The following is an 18,139-nucleotide window of genomic DNA, read 5'->3' as shown; positions in this document are numbered from 1 at the left end:
AAAAAGAAAAGAAATGCAACAGGTGTTTTGAAAATGGCCAGATTGTGAAGAGAGGGCCAGAGCAACAGAGTTGCCTTTTTTTAAAAAAAATAAATTTATTTATTTATTTATTTTTGGCTGCATTGGGTCTTCGTTGCTGCGCGCGGGCTTTCTCTAGTTGCGGCGAGCAGGGGCTACTCTTTGTCGCGGTGCGCAGACTTCTCATTGTGGTGGCTTCTGTTTGTTACAGGGCACGGGCTCTAGGCGTGTGGGCTTCAGTAGTTGTGGCTCATGGGCTCTAGAGCTCAGGCTCAGTAGTTGTGGCGCACGGGCTTAGTTGCTCCAAAGCATGTGGAATCTTCCCGGACCAGGGCTCAAACCCATGTCCCCTGCATTGGCAGGCGGATTCATAACCGCTGTGCCCCCAGGGAAGCCCCAGAGTTGCCTTTTTAAAAACCCACATGGCTGGCATCCAAAAGCCAACTCCTGGAAGGTATTCATAAAAATCTTTCCAGAAAAATCACATCTGAGTCAAGGAGGCTCTTTTGGCCCGCCTCCTGGAATTGGAGAAGTCCTTCACAACCTATCAGTGGTGTACCAAACTGGTTCTCTAGTTTCTGAATGTGCCGAGAATGGGCCTTTGCCTCAGCTAGGGAATCACCCACGAGGCCTCAAATAAAGTCAAGCCACGTGCAGAAGGCACAAGGCTGCACTCGCTGGGCCTGCAGAGGCGCACGGGGTAGGGGCAGCGGGAAGCACAGTGCTGGGATGTGCAGCAGCCAAGGCCTGAGATATGCAGAAAGGAAGAGGGAAATGAAAGGCACAAGAAAGTGCAGAGATAGAAAGGAACAAGCAAAAACCATCTGAGCAAGTAAAAACATACAAGGAGAGCAGTCAAGAACTGCAGGAAAAATGACAGAAAACCATGGACCCGCCTGGAACACACGTAGGCGTCCTTGGTACCCAAGAGCCCCTGAACGCCTCACTCCCGCCCCCTAGTGGCTGCAGGGTAAGCTCTGGTCAAGGACAAGACATAAGTGCCAACTCCAGGTGACTTTGCACAGAAGCACATCTTAAACTAAAGAGTTTCAAAGATCAAGCAGTTTAAAATCATTTCCAGGAAGACCTGGGAAGTGGGGTCTCAAGGCAACACCTCCTCTTTGTTTCATGGAATAGAATTTGGGCTCGAAGAGGGGCTTCCCCCAGGCCTCCACTTAGGGATTGAGAACTTTAGTGTAAATGTAATTATTTTCAAGCATTTTTTTCTAGAATTTATTGTGAAGTGAAAGTTTTATGAATCTCTGCCAGATATATCTTATGTTTAAGGTTCTTCCTATTTGTGTATCTGTGGCTTCGTGTGAAAGAACATTTTCAAAATTAAGGTTCATTAAAAAGTAAGAATAGGGCTTCCCTGGTGGCGCAGTGGTTGAGAGTTCACCTGCCGATGCAGGGGACGCGAGTTCATGCCCCGGTCCAGGAAGATCCCACATGCCGCGGAGCGGCTGGGCCCGTGAGCCATTGCCGCTGAGCCTGCGCGTCCAGAGCCTGTGCTCCGCAACGGGAGAGGCCACAACAGTGAGAGGCCCGCATACCGCAAAAAAAAAAAAAAAAAAACTAAGAATAGGGAATTCCCTGGAGGTCTAGTGGTCAGGACTCTGTGCTTCCACTGCAGGAGGCATGGGTTCAATCCCTGGTTGGGGAACTAAGATCCTGAAAGCTGCGTGGCAGGGCTAAATAAATAAATGGCTGTTGTTTTTTTAAAAAAAAGAATAATGCTTTTGTTTCTTGTTTATTTTTTAATTAAAGTATAGTTGATTTACAATGTTGTGTTAGTTTCTGGTGTACAGCAGAATGATTCAGTTATATATATATGTATTACTTCAATTAGTATGTATATATATGTATTCTTTTTCATGTTCTTTTCCATTATGGTTTATTACAGGGTATTGAATATAGTTCCCTGTGCTATACAGTAGGACTTTGTTGTTTATCTATTTTATACATAGTAGTTTGTATCTGCTAATCCCAAACTCCTAATTTATCCCTCCCCAACCCCTTTCCCCTTTTGTAACCTTAATGAGTTTGTTTTCTATGTCTGTGAGCTCGTTTCTGTTTTGTAAATAAGTTCATCTGTATCATACTTTATTTTATTTGGCCGCACCTGGCAGCTGTGGGATCTTATTTCCCCAACCAGGGATCAAACTCTTGCCCCCTGCAGTGGAAGCTCGGAGTCTCAACCGCTGGACCGCCAGGGAAGTCCCTCAGTAAACACTTTTAGTCAACACGCTGCCATAAACTTGTGGTGTCCTGTAGTAGAATTCAGTTAGCAATGTTCTCAGAGTGTGTGGGAAGAAAGGTGAGTGGAAGCTGATTCCATCAGGCTGAGTGGAGAAGCATGGGGCGGGGGTGGAGGGCTTGAGACCTGATCGCCCTCCCCAGGCAGCGGCCGGGGGTCACTTCCTCAGCCCTTCCCTCCGGCGCATGACCAGAAGCCTGCGGCGGCTGCCTAGACTCAGCCACCCAAGCCAGGTCCCATGTGCCACGGTGGTGCCCGATATCACCACCAGAGGGTGAGCAGGATTCAGCATTGTTTGGCCTTGCTCTCTGGACAACAGAACAACCTGGCTTCTGTTTCAGGACACCAATCTGTTTAGCTGAGCTGATTGCCGTGCGGGTGAACCCCCATTTACTAGAGTTAGGTTTTCAAGAAAATTCCCTCTGCTCTTCAGGGTTATAATAAGGGGGTATTTCGTCCTGGTGTGACTTTGCAGTGTGTGTTTGTGAGGAGGGCATGTGCCCTCTCCCTGTACACCCCCCCCTCACCCCAGCTTCCCGACCCTGAGCCTCTCTGGCACTCCTGATAGTGTAAGTGCAAGACCTGCACACTGACAACCACGATGCTGCCAAGGGAAACCAGCAAGGACCTGAGCAAATGGAGAGAGAGTTCGTGTTCATGGGCTGGAAGATGCAATATGATTAAGACAGCAATTCTCTCCGAAGTATCTATAGAGTCACTGCAGTCTTTTAAAAAAATCCCAGAAGCTTTTTACAGAAATTGGCAAGCTTATCCCCGAGGGCAAAAACAGCCAAAAGAATTTTGAAAAAGAACAAAGTTGGAAGATTTATGTTTCCTGACTTCAAAACTTACTATAAAGCTTCAGTAAAAAAGAAACAAACAAAAAACAGTATGGTGCTGGCATATGGATAGGCATATATATCAGTGGCACAGACTAGAGAGTCTGTTGCAGCAAAAATAGAAATGAAGTTTTCCCTCTCCTGAGAACAAGGAAAATAAAGGGAACAGGGAACAGGCTAGAGAAGAGACATAACCTGGCCTGAAAGAGTTAATCACCCCTAGTTTTTTTTTTTTAACTGTTACTAATCTGTAGTGTCTGTAAATAGATTTTACTTCACAAAACTAACCTATTACTCTTTAACACTATGTGAATTACATCCTGCACTCCCTTGTAACATTTGCATTTCAGAAAAAAGTTGCAGGCTGATAACCCAGAGACAAAGGGACCCAGTAACAGGGCTGCCTGACGCCAGCACTGACTGTTTTGAAATAATGCAGGAAGAAGAAGAATGCAGGACCTTCACTACTTTGATCCTTATCATATACCCTGGACTGCAAGCCCCACATATAAAATCTTCTCCCATTCCCGAAGGGGGGGTGGGCACAGTTCTTGAGGCGCTAGACTGCCGTCTTCCCTTCTGCCTGGCAGAAGAATAAAGCCATATCTCTCTTCCTCCAAAATCTCTGTCTCTGTATTTCTGTCTGGCATTGGTGCACAGGGAAGCCAATATTTCGGCAACAAGTCTAGAAATAAACCCTTACATTTATGGTTCATTGACTTTCAACAAAAATGTCAATGCAATTCAATGAGTGAAAGGATAGTCATTTCAGCAAATGGTGCTGGGACAAAGGAATTAATGGTTGCCTGGGAGTGGGGTAGGAATGGGGAAGGACTGCCCACCGGGTGATAGAAATGCCCTAAAACTGAATTGTGGTGATAGTTGCTCAACAGTACAAATTAACTAAAAATCATTGAATTTACACCTGAAATGGGTAAATTCTATGGGGGAGGGAGAGGTAGACACCTCAGCCTGGAAGCAGGTCAGGCACTGGTGTGCTGAGGTGGGAGGGTCTGTAGTGGACAGGCTGGATCTCTACCTTCTTCCCCACACCCTTGCTGAGCCTTTCGGAGCCTCTGCCCCTTCATTTTCGTAAACTAGGATAATGACACTTGCAGGCGGTTGGGGGGGGGTGGAAGGAAGGCACCGTGTAAGGCTCTTGCCATAGGGCCAGCTGTGCCCTCCCTGGTGGGGTCCCACTCAGCTCCCAGAGCTGGGGGCAGCAATCCCTGACTGGGAGCCTCCCACTCTGGCTTCAGAACACCCAGGAACCGAGAGGGTCTGGCCAGCACTGTCCTGAAGGAGTAGCATGCTGCCCCATGTACACTTTTCTAGTGGCTGCATTTAGAAAGTAAAAAGAAACAGGTGCAATTCATTTAAATAGTACATCTTATTTAACCTAATTCACCCTACATATTATCACTGACATATGATCATTTTATTAATTATCAATAATACATTTTACATTCTGTTTTTCTTACAAAGTCTTCCAAATGTGATGTGTATTTTTCACTCATAGCACGTTTCAGTTTGGACCAGCCACATTTCAAATGTCCAGATAGCCTCCGCTCATTTTTTGATTGGGTTGGTTTTTTTGTGGTTGTTGTTATTGAGTTGTATGAGCTGTTTGTATATTATGGAAGTTAAGCCCTTGTCGGTTGCATCATTTGCAAATATTTTCTCCCAAACAATTAGCACAGGTGCTAAGACCACTGGATACCCACATGCAAAAGAATGAAGTTGGATTCTTACCTCACCCCATATACAAAATAACTCAAAATGGATCAAAGACCTACATATAATAACCAAAATTACATAACTTGTATTGATAGAGGAAAACATGAGAGTAAACCTTCATGACCTTGGATTCAATGATTTCTTAGATCTGATACCAAAAGCACAAGCAAGAAAAGACAAAAGAGATGAATTGGACTTCCTTACAACGAAAAACTGTTGTGCGTAAAGGAGAAAGGGAAAAGATAATCCACCCTCCAAAATGGTAGGAGATGTTTGGCAATCACGTATCTGATAAAGATCTGTAGCCCACCAGCCAAGACTGAGGGAGACGTGCCCAACTCTGCAGGACACTTCATTGGGCTTAGAGGGTGACTAGGAAAGAAATCAGCCTGGCAGGTGCCCAAGGCCAGTGCGGACCCCAGGGCTGGGGAGGGAGAGGAGGAAGGGCTGAGAGTTGGCGTTAGAACGGATGGCCACTAGAGGGCGCCAGAGCACCAGCGGGTGTTGGCGGAACTCCACGGATGTAACCAGAGAGGAGGTGCTGGTTATCGGGCGGCTCTGACTCTCCCACCCAAACTGCCTCGTCTCACAGAGGGGCACAGAGGTCTGCCTTCAGCATTTGATGGGGGCACTTCTAGCCTGGTCGGGTGGCCTAGTGGTGGGACAGCCTAACAGGCTGTCTGCGGACTGACTGCCCTTTGTTTCCCCAGAGGCAGGACTCTGGACCCAGAAATACCTGGCTTGACTCATGGGATTGCAGCTGTCAAGCTGCAGGCCTGCGTGGGTGTTGGCATCTAGAAAACAAGGCTGGTGATCCTGAAATTGGAGCCTGTAAAAGCCCTGGTATTTTGGTGGGTGGACTGTGCTCATCCCTGTTTGCTTTCTTCCTTTGCAGAGTTCTCCCCTAACTTCCTTCTTCCCTTTTCATCTGAGCCTCTTCTGTCCCCACACCCCTGCCGGGTGGACCTTAGCAAATCTCAAGTATAATATCCCGTATAATTAACTGTTTCAGCAGGCTGTATATAGATCCCCAGAGCTTATTCATCCTGCATAACGTAATTTTTGTAATCGTGTCACCAACATCTCCTGTCTTCCCACGCAAGTTCCCGACAATCAAGATTCTGCTGTTTTGTGAGTTGGACTTTAGTAGATAACAGATGTAATTGAGATAAAAGTGTTTTCTTTTTGTGGTTGCTTTTTCCACTTAGCATAATGTCTTTCAGTTTCATTCATGTTTTCCCAAATGTAAGAGGTCCTTTTTTTTAAGGCTGAATAATATTCATTCTTATATATCACATTTTCTGTATCTATTTCTGCTAGACACCAGGGAAACAATAATAGGACGGCACCTCTAATTTCTAGATGCCTAAATTAACAAACAAAAACCTTTATCTACGCTATTAGAAAAAAGAGTAAAAGTAAATAGAAAACAATGAAAACTCTCTGAAGTTCTTTTTTTTTAAGTTTTAAAAAATATATTATTTTTTTAATATTTATTTATTTGGCTGAGCCGGGTTTTAGTTATGGCACGCAGGATCTTTAGTTGCGGCCTACAAACTCTTGGTTGCGGCATGTGGGATCTAGTTCCCTGACCATGGATCAAACCCGGGCCCCCTACGTTGGGAGCACAGAGTCTTAGCTACTGGACCACCAGGGAAGTCTCTCTCTGAAGTTCTAAGACACCCTTACTTTCTGTATTCCTCCAGCCATCTATAATCAGCTTCTATTTTGTGCAAACGTTTACAAAAAAATCAAGAGTAGGGAAACAGAAACAAAGTTGAGTCCCAGTATCTACATCCTCATGGTTGTTATGGGACTCCTAATGCCAAAATCCCAGGGTATTATGAAGATTAACTCCAATAATATCTATGAGGTTTCCAAAACAGTGCATTGTAACCTACTTGTAAACACATAACAGATGTGTTGTGTTCAGTAACACATGTTCAGTGATTGTTGCACTAATGACTATATATATGTTGTTTTCCAAATAGAGACATACTCAGATGTTACAGACTTTATTAGCCTTCTGTAAACTTTGACGTGCCAGCCAAACATGTGATCCTTCAAGATTGTGATGGTGGCCTTTAATGGTCTTTAATAGTTGTTTTGAGATAAAGTGGTTGATGTAAGGGGCTGAGGTGTGGTGTGCCTACTTTCTCTAGTGCTACTAATAACGGGTCTGGGGGAGCAGCATCGGCACAAGGAAGAAAGTTGTTAAAGATGCCAGTTCATGCCGTTCCAAACCTGCAGAATCGGAATTTCTTCCATGGGTGCTGGAATGCTTTGTATGCATATTAATGTTTGAGAGGCAAGATTTACATAAGTGCTTACAATAAAGATGACATGGCTAGTTTTTGTGTGTGTGTGTGTGTGTGTGTGTGTGTGTGTTACGCGGGCCTCTCACTGTTCTGGCCTTTCCCGTTGCGGAGCACAGGCTCCGGACTCGCAGGCTCAGCGGCCATGGCTCACGGGCCCAGCCGCTCCGCGGCATGTGGGATCTTCCCGGACCAGGGCACGAACCTGTGTCCCCTGCATCGGCAGGTGGACTCTCAACCACTGCGCCACCAGGGAAGCCCTACATGGCTCGTTTTAATAACTACTATCACCTATGACCTCCTCCTCAGATTCTGCCTGAGAGCACATTTTTTTTTTTTGGCTGTGCTGCACAGCATGTGGGATCTTCATTCCCTGACCAGGGGCCGAACCTGCGCCTCACGTATTGAAGGCTGATTCTTAACCACTGGACCACTAGGGAAGTCCCACATTTTAAAAAATATGAAATGTAGTTAACTTCAATATTATATTTGATTCAAGTGTACAACATAGTTTCAGGTGAGCAACATAATTTATATAGATGACAAATAAATTTGCTTTAATTACGTTCTCCAGGCAATTCCAGGGAGAAACCAGGGTTATGCAACAGGTCTCGCAGGTATTTTTGTGGTGTGAGAGTTGAGTCCAGGCTTTGGTTCAAGGAAAGGTAATAATAGAGTCTGTGTGAGTGGGTCAGGTCAGTGCACCCCACATTCCCCATTCCTGTAGCACCAGTAGTAGCTGAGTGTGAGACAGAAGGGCCTATGGAAACAGGGAAGGAGAATATCACGTTTTGGTCTCCGTGTAGGAGCTCATTTTCTTCTGAATCTGTCATGTGACAAAGGATAGGGGAGCGTGGCCCTTCTGCATATGAAGGGCCTTCTGCCTCTGAGTGTGCAGGTAGCAGGTGAAAGTGCTGTGCTGATGTCTTCAAGGGTGTACAGGTGTGATTTCTCTACACAGTATCGCCTGCAAAAGGAACCTGGAAATGGAAGAGGAAGAGGAAGAAATGGCAGGTTCTCAGGTAAAATTTGTGATCCAGATCAGCAGCCGTGTCACCTTTTCTTGCTGAAACCCCATGTATTTAGAACTTGCAAACATTTACTTCTGTACCTCTGGTAGTCCTGCCTAAAAATTTTGTTTTCAATACTTTTCTTTTTTTCCTAATGATAGCCAAGGTTAGATCTCTAGGCTATTCCTCTCTTATATCCCATTGCCTTCTCTCCATTTTCTCCATCCAGGTTCCCTTTACAGCATAAAGAATTTCTACCATGAATTACTGATGTGCAAATGTTCCCTTTTTGTCATATCAACTTGAGGAGGTGTTGATATACAGGATTCTCACTGAATATGAGGTTGGGTCCTGGGATATAAGTGAAGACAGAAAATATGTAATATTTAGGTCCTGTCTGGATGCAGGATCAGTCTACATAGACAAGGATAATGAAAATGTACCAATTAAGCTGATTGCTGTAGGGCCTAGAATAACCCAGAGTTCTGAAAAATAGAGCTCTCAGTTGCCTCAAGGAAAGACTTCCTATTTAAAATACACAAGAGTACAGGACATGAGAGTTATACGTGGTTTTAAATGTGCTTAACACTGTTCTCATGATTAGATTAATGTTTTATGGTTTGCTTTTTTCTTTGCTTTTTTGCAAAACTGTTCCAGCAATGATGAGGCCTGTGTGCATGGGTCAGCTGATATCAATTTGTCCCATTACAGCTGATGGTAATTTTGTTCCCTTGATTCAGGGGCTATCTGCCAGATTCCTCGACTGAAAAGCTAATAATTTTCCAATTATTGTTAATAGGGGCTTGGAGGGATTTACTAAGAATGTGCATAAACCATCACAATTCATGTGAATACTACCTGTCTTCTTCATTTCCTTTACTTGTAGATTGCTTTGGAAAATGAAGGCTCTCACCTTTGTTCAGGTTTTGTTAGTAAGAGTTCTGTAAATGTTCTTTTTAATTCCATTGTCATTTCAGTTATTCTCTTGTTTATTACTTTTTGTATCTCCAGGAAAAGAAAACAAGAGTCCTATAGTATATGTTCAGGTATCTTAAAATGCTATATATAATCAGCACAAATGAGAAATGAAATAATTTCATGGAAATAGGGATTTGTTGATTCAAAGAAAATCTTCATGATATTTCATCTTGTCCTACTCATTTCTTGAGTTGATCTGCATCTTTCACTCTAGATCAGTGATAATTCTAGATATTTATAAAGTCAAATAAGATATTGTTGCTCACATCTTAAAATCAGATATCCATCCTTATTTTTTTTTTTTGGCCACACAGCACGGCTTGTGGAATCTTAGTTGCCCAACCAGGGATTGAACCTGTGCCCTTGGCAATGAAAGCACGGAGTCTTAACTAGGGAATTCCCTCCATTCCTTTTTTTTTTTTTTTTTTCCCGGTATGCGGGCCTCTCACTGTTGTGGCCTCTCCCGTTGCGGAGCACAGGCTCCGGAAGCACAGGCTCAGCGGCCACGGCTCACGGGCCCAGCCACTCCACAGCATGTGGGATCTTCCCGGACCGGGGCACGAACCCGTGTCCCCTGCATCGGCAGGTGGACTCTCAACCACTGTGCCACCAGGGAAGCCCCCATTCCTTATTTTTGATTGAGTAGTACTTGGAAGTAGAGTTATGGATCTGCAAATTAGAAATACTTTTTAAGTGTTTTAAAGGGTCTGTCAGGAAGTACTATTTGGTAAAGTAATTTTCTATAACTTACAGTATCCTCTCTTCTCTACTGAGCATAGTACTGGATTGGAAATTATAGAATCCCCAGGATGAGTCATCTTCCTTTTTAAAATAAACAGGTCTTTCTGTATCTAAGCTGAACTTGTCACCATTTTTGAGCAAAGGAAGGAACCCTGGGATATGAAGAAAAGGAGACAACAGTCATACACCCAGATAGGTGGGAATGAATAAAGCAGATAGCATAGGTGTGATGTCCAAAGGTGAAAGAGGAAGCTAGGTTTTAAAATGTTGTTTGGGAAGCTCTGCTTTGATGGAAATTATGTTGAGAAGCCTAGGTTTGTCTCTTGCTCTCACAGAGACGCATCTCCTGCTCCACTCATATCACACTCCTAAATTCTCTAAGGATTTTCCTTTTGCTCCAGTGATCTTCCCTGGCAATCAGAGTGAGAGCCAAAGTCTTCCCAATGGCCAGTGAGGGTCTGTATGTTCTGACTCTTCTTCCATTCTTTATGGGGGCCTGGGAAAATCTGTGCACATACAGAGTTCTTTCATGGAGTTTATGTGAGTTTTTCCTCCCTTATCTTTGGGGGCACTTGTCTCCTAGAGACACCTACACATTCCGCTACAACACTGGGAACGTGAGATAGACTGACTGTCCCCCATTGCAGGCTACATAGAGCATGCTTCCCCATGAACCAGACCCTGTACTAGGTCCTCAGAAATGAATCTGGGAGCCTCACAGTGTTTACTCTGGCCTCACGATAGAATAACCTGGGCCACTTCATTAAGATATCATTGATCCTGGGCCCTGCCAAAGACTAACTGACAGAATCTATCGGGGTGGGACACAGGGGATGGTAGTTCTGAAAAACACACAAATGATCCCAATGGGGAGTGAAGGCTGAAAATGACTTTGGTGAATGCTGCTCATCAGAATTTCATGGCTATACAAATCACTTATGGATCCCATTAAAAACAGATACTGGGGCCCCATGCTCTGATGTTATGACTCTCCAAGTCTGGGATGAAGGTCATTAATCTGCACTTTGAGCAACCACTGCTTCCCCCAGACCTCATTTCCAGCAGCATTGATCTAGAGAAATCAAGAATAGCACCTGAGTGCCTTACAGACAACCACCCTATCTGAACACAAATACTGCTTATTCCCAGGGAAGACCACTAACAACTTCTGAAAAGATGACATTCTCTGCTCACCACTTTCAAATTGAGTGGGGACGAGAGAAAGCGGTGGGGTCTGAGCAAGACTGTTATGGAGAAACAACATTTATTCATTCAGGAAAGGAATGTTTCATGAGGACCTACTGTATGCTCACAGGTATGTGAGGATGCACTATGCTCAAGACACTGTGCTAAGATCCTCACATTATGAGAGTTAATTATCGTAATCTGCTGGGAACTTGGTATTCTATGTTCATCTTTCCCAAGAGGATTTAGATGTTGGGCTTACCTTCCTGGGAGTAGAGATTATCTTTGTCTCTTCTCTTTCATTATCACTGATGATAGAAATAAAACCCATCCACCAAACTTCAAGTCCTTTGCTCTCCTTTATCTGAGTCTGAGCATCAAAAATTGTGAATGCCAGGTCCATTCACAAAAGTGACAGAGTTTCCAGAAACTCTGGTCTTTGAGCTGCTCTGAAAAGGGTGACCAAGGAATGGGGGCAGAGCCATGGCAGGACATTTTTTTTTTTTTGGTTGTTTAAGTGGTTATTTTAAATGGAATCTGAACTGATGTTCACTTTTAGGCTCTGCAAGTCTGATTTTGGAAGAGGGGCTATATTCTGGGTGGAAATTCTGGAGCAGCAGAGCTGTGCCCGCAATGTTAAGCCTGAAGTATGAAACAGGAATCTGTGGCATTAGATGGGCTGCCCTAGAGGTGGGACTGATGGGTGCCTTATGTGTTTATATTACTCAGGGTGATTCTGGGTGGCCAGTCCCTGATTCTGATCTTGGGGAGAGAGCAGTGAATGGTGACTTGAAGCGGGATCTTAGTTCCCTGCCCAGTAATTGAACCTGAGTAGCCTGGGTGCAAAAACCAGGAATCCTAACGGCTAGGGGCTAGAGGCTAGAGGCGAAGTTGCCCTGGCTCTTGCCCTGTTTGATAAATTAATTTCTCAAGGAGGCAAAAACTGCAAAAACAGGTATTAAGTTTATTATCAGAGACACAGCACAACATGTGGGAGAGCACACAGAGAAACAGTTTAAGACAGAAGCAAACATTTATAAATAAATAAATAAATAAATATTTTTTAAAAAGGTGGTTAGGAGCACTTTATCTGCAGGAAATAGGGGAGAGGTTTTTCTAGAGAAGACACCAAATCAAAGCAAGGATAATATTTGATTGTATCTTAGCCAGTCACCTTGATTTTGGAAAGCCTAGTTGGCTGTGTATGATTGGTTGGTTTTTTTAAAATTTTTTTATAGTTAACTTTTATAAATTTATTTATTTATTTTTGGCTGCGTTGGGTCTTTGTTGCTGCACGCAGACTTTTCTCTAGTTGTGGCAAGCGGGGGCTACTCTTCGTTGCGGTGCGCAGGCTTCTCATTGCAGTGGCTTCTCTTGTTGCGAAGCACGGGCTTTAGGTACATGGGCTTCAGTAGTTGTGGCTCGTGAGCTCTAGAGTGCAGGCTCAGTAGTTGTGGCACACGGGCTTAGTTGCTCCATGGCATGTGGGATCTTCCTTGACCAGGGCCTGAACCCATGTCCCCTCCATTGGCAGGTGGATTCTCAACCACTGCGCCACCATGGAAGCCCCTGATTGGTTGTTCTTAATTTATTTTCTTAGATTAAGGTGCCTTGACTCTGTATTAAATTTTGTTTGCTTAAATAGGCTACCAAAGCATTAGACTCACCTCAGCCTAATGGTCTCCTTGTTTAATTGCTTTAACACTGGATATGCAGTAGGTGAGAAATTATACTTTTCATCCATTTGCAAGGTAATTTAGCAATTGTCTACCTAATGTAGGAATGCACAGTCATGTTGGTGCAACAATTTCATGTCCCAGAACCACCCAGATAAGCCACATATGTAGAAATCGAAGATCCACATTCTGTGATAACAGGAGAAAAACACATGCAGCTATGTAAATGCGTAATTAGGGGAGTGTCTTAGTAAAGTCATTCTATTCATAATTACCATGGAATATGATGTTGTGTCTCTTGGAATGCAGGAAATCCATTTCTACTGGTGTGAAAATATCACCTTCATATATGATTGGTTAAGGAAAGCAATTGATTGACAGAAGGTTTGATTTGACAATATCTATGTAAATATTGAACTATGTACATAATATTTTAGCGTTTGTCTATGTGTGGATATTTTTGTTACACATGGAAATTGTATATTAAGGAGGATATACTTGGAACTGATGATATTACCTCTGGAGATAAAACTCTTATTGCTTCTGGGGGTGCTTAATTATTGGGTATTTTTACTTATTTTATTGTTTAAATATTTTATAATGTTTATTATTTTATAATTAAATTTGTCCCTGTGCGAAGTAGTTTTCTATCACTGCCATAACATATGACCACACATTTAGCAGTTTAAAAAACATTCTATAGGGACTTCCCTGGTGGTCCAGTGGTTAAGACTCTGTGCTCCCAATGCAGGGGGCCCAGTTTCCATCCCTGGTCAGGTAACTAGATCCCGCATGCTGCAACTAAGATCCCGCATGCTGCAACTAAGACCCGGTGCAGCCAAATAAATAAATATTTTTAAAAAATAAAAAAAGTAGAAAACATCCTACAGTGCATAAGTTAGAAATCCAGTAGTCTTAGCTGTGATTTCTGTTTAGGGTCTTACAAGGTCAGAAATCAGGGTTTCATGAGGCATACGTTCTTATCTGCAGCTTCCAGGGGAGAATCCACTTTTAGGACCATTCAGGTGCTAGGCGGAATCCATTTCATTCTGGTAGTTTCCATAGTCACATCTTGCATCCGGTGTCCCTAAAGAAGAGAAGAAATAATGTGTTATTGTTTACTTATTTTTTTCTCTAATCCTTTACTGTGTATTCAGTTGAAGGAATCATCACAAATATTTTATGTAAGTAAGGTTATTACCTCAAGGTCCCAAATTAGAAACTATTCACAATTAGGTTATGATTTGAATGCAAATAATGGAATTAGTGAATAGGAGAAAAAATTAGTGACCCTCAATCCACCCGCTGCAACTACCATCACCCCACCTCCATCCCTCTACTCCATCATTCTCTATTCCTCACTGTGACCTCAATCTCTCCATCTCTGTGACCTTTAGATATCTCTAGAACTAATTCTTTGCCTTCTAGGCTTCTTTATTTCTCTCCCATGTCCATCCTGTGCATTTTAGACCTCCATCCTCATGAAACCTCTATTCCCCAGATTCCAGAGCTCTCAGCCCAACCCTCCTCCCCTTCTGTTGTTCCCAAGCCTTTTATCCTTTGTATCCTCCTTCTCCCTTGCCTTTTATCCTCCCCTCATTCCAATGACTTCAGCCCATTTCTCGTGTCCTGTATGTCTAATGCCTCAAATGTTCCAGTCATCAGTTATCAAGTGTCCTTAATATCCTCATGACCCTGCACCCATTTCCCCCAACCCTGTAATTCCTGACTCTGCAATTTCCTCTGCAATTTTTTTGGAATAGTTTGAGAAGAATAGGTGTTAACTCTTCTCTGAAGTTTGGTAGAATTCACTTGTGAAGCCATTTGCTCCTGGACTTTCAGTGGTTGGAAGTTTTTGTTTTTGTTTTATAGCATTCAATTTCATTACTGGTAATTTGTCTGATTATAGTTTCTATTTCTTCCTCATTCAGTCTTGAGAGAGTGTACATTTCTAAGAATTTGTCCATTTCTTCTAGGTTGTCCATTTTATTAGCATATAATTGTTCATAGTCTCAGGCTCTTTTGTATTTCTGTGGTGTCAGTTGTACCTTCCCCTTTTTCATATCTGATTTTATTGATTTGGGCCTTCCCTCTCTTTTTTTTTCTTGATGAGTCTGGCTAAATTTTGTTTTATCTTTTCAAAGAACCAGCTGTTAGTTTCATTGATCTTTTCTATTGATTTTTAGTCTCTATTTCTTCTCTAATCTTTATGATTTTTTTTTATTTTACTAACTTTGAGCTTTGTTCTTTTTCTAGCTCCTTTGGGTGTAAGGTTAGGTTGTTCATTTGAGATTTTTCTTGTTTCCTATGGTAAGCTTGTATCACTGTAAACTTCCCTTTTAGAACTGCTTTTGCTGTGTCCAATAGATTTGGATTGTTGTGTTTTCATTTTCATTTGTCTCTAGGTGTTTTTAAATTTCCTCTTTGATTTCTTCAGTGATCCATTCGTTGTTTAGCAGCATATTGTTTAGCCTCCACGTGTTTGTGTTTTTGCAGTTATTTTCTTGTAGTTGATTTCTAGTCTCCTAGCATTGTGTTTAGATACTTGATATGATTTCAATTTACTTAAATTTACTGAGGATTGTTTTGAGGCCTAGCATGTGATCTTTCCTGGAGGAATTTCCATGTGCACTTGAAAAGGAAGTGTATAAGTGTATTCTGTTGCTTTTGGATGGAATGTGCCATATATATATTGTCTCCATCTGGTCTAATGTGTTACTTAAGGCCAGTCTGGATGACCTGTCCATTGTTATAAGTGGGGTTTTAAAATTCCCTGCTTTTATTGTGTTACTGTCAATTTCTCCCTTTATGTCAGTTAATATTTGCTTTATGTATTTAGGTGCTCCTATGTTAAGTGCATAAATACTTACAATTGTTATAACTTCTTCTTGGATTGATCCCTTGATCATTATGTAGTGTCTTTCTTTGTTTGTTTTAACAATCTTTATTTTAAAGGATAATTTGTCTGATATAAGTATTGCTACTGTGGCTTTTTTTTTTTTTCCTGTGGTATGCGGGCCTCTTGCTGCTGCGGCCCCTCCCATTGCGGAGCACAGGCTCCGGACGTGCAGGCTCAGCGGCCATGGCCCAGCCGCTCCGTGGCATGTGGGATCCTCCCAGACTGGGGCACGAACCTGTGTCCCCTGCATCGGCAGGCGGACTCTCAACCACTGCACCACCAGGGAAGAAGCCCTGTGGCTTTCTTTTGATTTCCATTTGTATAGAATACCTTTTCCATCCCTCCACTTTCAGTCAGTGTTATGTCTTTAGATCTGAAGTGTGTCTCTTGCAGCCAGCATATATACAGATATTGTTTTTGTATCCATTCAGCCACTCTGTGTTTTGATTGGAACATTTAGTCCATCAATGGACTATGTATGTTCTTATTGCCATTTTGTTAATTGTTTGGGGATTGTTTTCTAGGTCTTTTTTGTTCCTTCTTTTTGTTCTCTTCTCTTGTGATTTAATGGCTATCTTTAGTGTTATGTTTGGATTCCTTTTACTTTTGTGTGTGTGTGTCTATTACAGATTTTTGGTTTGTGGTTATCATAAGGCTTATATATAGCAATCTATATATCTGTTATCTATGATTATTTTACATTTCTGATCTTGTAATTTCAAATGCATTTTCACAAGCCTGCATTTGTTCTAGCCTCCCCTCATGATTACTGTCTTGATACCACATTTTACATCTAATTGTTCTGTGTATCCCTTAACTGTTTATTGTCAATATAGATGATTTCACTACATTTGAAAATGTAACTTTCCTACTAGATTTGTGCATGGATGATTTTCTACCTTTACTATATGTTTTCCTTTAACAATGAACTTTTTTCTTTTCATAATTTTCATGTTTCTAGTTGTGGCCTTTTCTTTTTTGCTTAGCTAATTTCCTTTAGCATTTCTTATAAAGGAGGTTTGGTGGTTCTGAACTCTTTGAGTTTCTGCTTGTCTGTGAAGCTTTTGATCTATCAATCTGATCAAGTACCTTGCTGGTTAAAGTATACTTGGTTGTAGGTTTTTTTTTCCCTTTCATCACTTTGAATATGTTGTGCCACTCCCTTCTTTTTTTTTTTTTTCTTTTCTATTTATTTATTTTTGGCTGCGCTGGGTCTTCATTGCTGCATGAGGGCTTTCTCTAGTTGTGACAAGCAGGGGCTACTACTCTTCGTTGCAGTGCATGGGCTTCTCATTGCCATGGCTTCTCTTGTTGCAGAGCACAGGCTCTAGGCACATCTTCAGTAGTTGTGGCACATGGGCTTCAGTAGTTGTGGCTCGTGGGCTCTAGAGCACAGGCTCAGTAGTTGTGGTGCATGGGCTTAGTTGCTCCTCGGCATGTGAGATCTTCCTGGACCAGGGCTTGAACCTGTGTCCCCTGCACTGGCAGGCGGATTCTTAACCACTGTGCCACCAGGGAAGCCCATGCCTCTCCCTTCTGACCTGCAGAGTTTATGCTGAAAAGTCAGCTGAGAGCCTTAATGGGAGTTCCCTTGTAAGTACTGTGTTACTTTTCCCTTGCTACTTTTAACATTCTCTCTTTAATTTTTGCCATTTTTATATACAATGTGGGGACTTCCCTGGTGGTCCAGTGGTTAAGAATCCACCTTCCAATGCAAGGGACGTGGGTTTGATCCCTGGTCGGGGAACTAAGATCCCACATGCCACAGGGCAACTAAGCCCGTGCACCACAACTACTGAGCCTGTGCACTCTGGAGCCTGTGTGCCACAACTAGAGAGAAGCCCACGCACTGCAATGAACTGGGCCGCAACTAAGACCTGATGCAGCCAAATAAATATTAAAAAAAATAATATACAATGTGTCTTCGTGTCTTCCTCTGTGGGTAATCCTGTATGGGACATTCTGCACTTCCTGAACTTGGATGTCTGTTTCCTATCCCAGCTTAGGGAAGTTTTCATGTATTATGTCTTCAGTTATGTTCTCAGCCTCCTTTTCTCTCTCTTCTTCTTCTGCGTCCCCTATAATGCAAATATTAGTGTGCTTGATGTTCTTACAGAGGTCTCTTAAACTGTTTTCATTTCTTTTCCTTCCTTTTTTCAGTATGAGTGGTTTCAACTACTCTGTCTTTCAGCTCACTGATACATTCGTTGTATCATTTAGTCTACAGTTGATTCCTTCTAGGGTGTTTTTCATTTCAGTTATCTTATTGTTCACCTCTGATCTTTATATTTTCTAAATTTTTGTTAAAAATTTCTGACTCGTCTGTGCATCCATTCCTCCCCCGAGTTCTTTGGTCATCTTTATCATCACTACCCTGAACTCTTTCTTGGATAGATTACCTATTTCCACTTTACTTAGTTCTCCTTTTGGGGTTTTATTTTGTTCCTTTGTTTGGAACAGCTTCCTCTGTCGCCTCATTTTGCC

General features: G+C 42.5%; 1 protein-coding gene across 5 annotated transcripts in view; it reads left to right on the top strand.

Moving 5' to 3' along the window:
- Positions 1 to 18,139, top strand: part of LOC115804013 (uncharacterized) — a 193,969-nt gene that overhangs the window by 28,131 nt on the left and 147,699 nt on the right. For 3 of the 5 annotated variants that reach the window (XR_016388046.1, XR_016388044.1, XR_016388045.1), the window contains exon 3: positions 3,465 to 4,199. The exons of 1 other annotated variant lie outside the window; for it this stretch is intronic. The gene's annotated coding sequence lies outside the window, so the exon portion shown is untranslated. Of the gene's footprint in view, positions 1 to 3,464; positions 4,200 to 18,139 lie in introns of those variants that run through there. One more of the 5 variants, XR_016388043.1, reaches the window with a different exon arrangement.

Source organism: Delphinapterus leucas, chromosome 16, assembly GCF_059928025.1.
Source record: "Delphinapterus leucas isolate spDelLeu-1000000601 "Yukka" chromosome 16, BTC_Dleu_Yukka2, whole genome shotgun sequence".
NCBI lineage: Eukaryota > Metazoa > Chordata > Mammalia > Artiodactyla > Monodontidae > Delphinapterus > Delphinapterus leucas.
Note: the sequence above shows the minus strand (reverse complement) of the source record. Positions and strands in the feature narration are given on the sequence as shown.